Genomic DNA, 3,916 nt, shown 5'->3' on the forward strand with positions numbered 1-3,916 from the left:
TTCAAGTTTGGTTAATATTTGCCTGACAAAACTGGTGGGGGTAATTGAGCACTTGTTTATTCAGCATTAAGATGTAGCTTTATGCCTGTTGTAAAATTCCTTAGTTAAAATACTGTAGACAGAGGCTTTGGAATCAGATTAATTTAAAACCCCATCGCTCATCTGTATCATATCCTGCTGGACTGTCATGTTTTGCATCTACCAGCTTCATAGGTAATTGATGCCACTGCTCTTTTTGTGTTTAGTGACGTAATTGTTGGTTAACAGCCACTGTTAACCTTTAGAATTTTATTTTTATTTTGAGGAGTGGATTTAAGGATTCACAAAGTCCCTATTCTGTCACTTAAAAAATTTCTTGATCTGTAAGTTCAAACTTAAAAAGCCATATTTTATGCTTAAAAATAGAATGCATATGTAAGTGCTTTGTAAACAAGCTGTTATTGAGTGGAATAATCAGTTTTGTTGCCTTCAAGGAACAGTAGCACTTGTAGGAGGAACAATCTGAACTCAGGCCAAGTATCCTAGGTATACATACACCCTAATTGGCCTCATGCCAGTATCACTCCATTCAACTGTCATACTTTCCTGAGGTCAGAGTTTGGCAGTAGGGTGTTGCTGGACTTTGAGCATTTGTATAGTTCAAACAGCAAATCATGTGAGAATAGTTAACTACTATACAAACAACTGAAAACCAATTCTCATTATCATGGCTGCTTTTATGTAAAATTATCTGCTACATTTTACAACTCATGTATTTAACTGAGAATGACCCCAGTGGCCTTGGAGAAACACCTAAAGAACATTAAATTGGGTAATAAGCTTAATAACCTAAGCCAGTGTCTGACCATTCTATACTTCCTACTTCCAAGTATGAATGGCACATGTATCTTCTATTTTCATCATACTGTGAGTACATCTGTTCTTAAATTCAGACTGGAATAGCCAATCAGATCAGTTCAGTTCAGTCACTCAGTCATGTCCAACTCTTTGCGACCCCATGAATCACAGCACGCCAGGCCTCCCTGTCCACCACCAACTCCAGGAGTTCACTCAGTGGTTCTAATGAAATTTAAATTTGAGCAGTTAAGCCACCTCAAAACATAATCAGATAAATCTAAAACCAAGCACATGTATCTAGCTATATATACTATACAGAGGATTAATAAATAATCTAGGTACAACTGCATGGGCACTTTGTAACTGAGGTATAACCAGTCTTGGGGAGAGAAAAAAATGGCAGGTACATTTTGCTTTCACAAGGTTACTAATTTATTTTCAGGAATCTCGATACTGGTATCAAAAAAAAAAAAAAAAAAAAAAACCGTTTTAAAGAATACAGTTTTGGTTTACAGATTACAAATACTGGATTGGCCAGAAAGGTCCTTCAATTTTTAAGTTTAAAAAAAAAAAAAGACACATTTTTTCATTTTCACCAAGAACTTTATTGAAGAATGTAGTCACTGTTTTATTCCACTATCTTCTGACATTTTTTAGGCAACTTTTTAATTCCAGCTTACGAAAACTTTTTATCTTTTTGAGCAAAGAACTGTTCACTTGCCTTTTACAGTCTTCCAGGGAATTGAAATTTTTTCCATTAAGATAATTTTTTAAAGACCAAACTAAATATAAATCTGAAGGCTTACTATCTGGAGAATATGGAAAATGAATCAACTTACCAGCCAAGCTAAGACAGTTTTTGCCTGGTCATCAAACATTCAGTCTTGTATTATCCTGACGGAAGACTATGCTTTTTCTATTGATTAATTACAGACACTTTTCATCAAATTTTAGCTAGTTTAAGTGGGAGCATCATCCCGTGAGAAATCTCCAGTATGAAACTTTGCAAACCACTTGCAAGATGTTCGATCAGTCACAGCACCATCTCCATACACTGCACAAATCTTTGTTTCAGTAGCATTTTTACCTTTCTTGAAATAAAAAGGCACAATATACTGAAAATGTTTTTCTTCTTCCATCTTCAATATTAAAATAGCTACACAAAAATTCACCCATTTTTTTAACATTTTTTAAAGTGCATGCTGATATGCCAGCTGTCGTGATACAATGTAATAAGATTGTTTCAAATAAAGATTACTACTAGAGCCATCTTATGGAAAAAATCAAATACATTTAGACTCAAAATACACTTATCTGATAAGACTATCCATTCACTTTCATTTCTATCATTCACAAGGGAATCTGAAAAATAAGAAAAATTAAGTTATAAATCCTCAATATATTTAACTTATTGAAACATTAGAATATTCAAGATTTGAAGAGCAAATTCAGATTACAATTTAATTCTCATTAATACATTTATCAAAATGCTGTTAAGTCAGAAGAAATCTACAATTGCAAAAAATCAAGTCTTAATGTAAAAACTCAAATATTGTTCCTCACCTTTTGAAATGAAACTCACACTGAACCTTTTTTACTTTCCTACACTGTATGACACCATATTGTATTTATCATGCCTAGGTTATTTATTAGAGAAGGCAATGGCACCCCACTCCAGTACTCTTCCCTGGAAAATCCCATGGACAGAGGAGCCTGGTAGGCTGTGGTCCATGGGGTTGATAGGAGTCAGACAAGACTGAGCGACTTCACTTTCACTTTTCGCTTTCATGCATTGGAGAAGGAAATGGCAACCCACTCCATTGTTCTTGCCTGGAGAGTCCCGGGGACGGCAGAGCCAGGTGGGCTGCTGTTTCTGGGGTCGCACAGAGTCTGGACACGACTGAAGTGACTTGGCAGAGGTTATTTATTAACTGGTCTTTCCTAATGATTCCCCATCAAGTGTAAAAGCAATCCTTATGAAATGATTGACAGATTTCTCCCTCTCAAAGCCCTTTACATGTTTTCCACTTAATTGTTTTCAAATTATTTTTTAAAAGGAATTCTAAAACATGAAACAAGAGTACAGCTACTCTTAATTGCAACCAAGTACAAGCTTTTGTTCCATCACTGACCATGTGTATGTATTTATTACAGTGTTTACTATAATACTACAATAAATGTATTCCTCCCCACCTAGCCTCCCATGGGAGTTGTTCAAGAAATCATCTTTGTATCTGTACTGGTGAGCACACGGTAGGCATTCAAATGCTAAGGGTATGTATTTTTAAAAATGAAATAATTCATACTAGTTAACTACAGGGTAAGATATACTTAAAAACACTAGTTCACAACTGTACTGATCAGAGGCTTCTAAATTAAGACAACCATGGTTTATGATCTGAGCAGATCTGGAAAACCTAAACTCAGGAAATCCATAAACTCTGGAGGAATCATACCTGCATGGTAATGGGGTTTTTCTTGCCATAAAACTAGGGCTTCCTCTCTGCCACCACTATAACCATGATTTCAGAATAAGCAAACCAGTATCATAATGAAAACCAGGGTAGTGGTTTATAACCTAATGTAGGTTTCATAGTGGCTTTTCCACTTCAGCTTGGGCAAGTTCCTTATTCCCTCATCTATAAAATAATTATACCCACTTACAATAACATCGAAAACAGGGATACTAAGGTATAAATTTAAATTTGTACAAGATTTTGTGTTGGAAATTAAAAACGCTGGTGAGAAAATGAACTAAAGTTATGGGAAGACTCAGTATTGTCAGTTCTCTCTAAAATGATTTATAGATTTAATGTAAAACCCAATTAAATTTGCAAGTGGTTTATTTGGGGAGTGTATGTGTGGGGTGTGTGTAAAGAAATCAACAAGCTATTGCTAACATTTACTTGGGAAAAGAAATTAGAACAGCAAAAACATTTTCTAAAAACAAAAAGTTACAAGGCCTATGCCATCTGATTTCAAGACTTACTATAAATTTAATGTAATGTTATTAATGGAAAAGAAAAGTCTAAAAATAGACTCATTAAATACATGGTTGATTGTGACAGAGGTGAAAAGA

Source organism: Bos indicus, chromosome 10 (genome assembly GCF_029378745.1).
Source record: "Bos indicus isolate NIAB-ARS_2022 breed Sahiwal x Tharparkar chromosome 10, NIAB-ARS_B.indTharparkar_mat_pri_1.0, whole genome shotgun sequence".
Taxonomy (NCBI): domain Eukaryota; kingdom Metazoa; phylum Chordata; class Mammalia; order Artiodactyla; family Bovidae; genus Bos; species Bos indicus.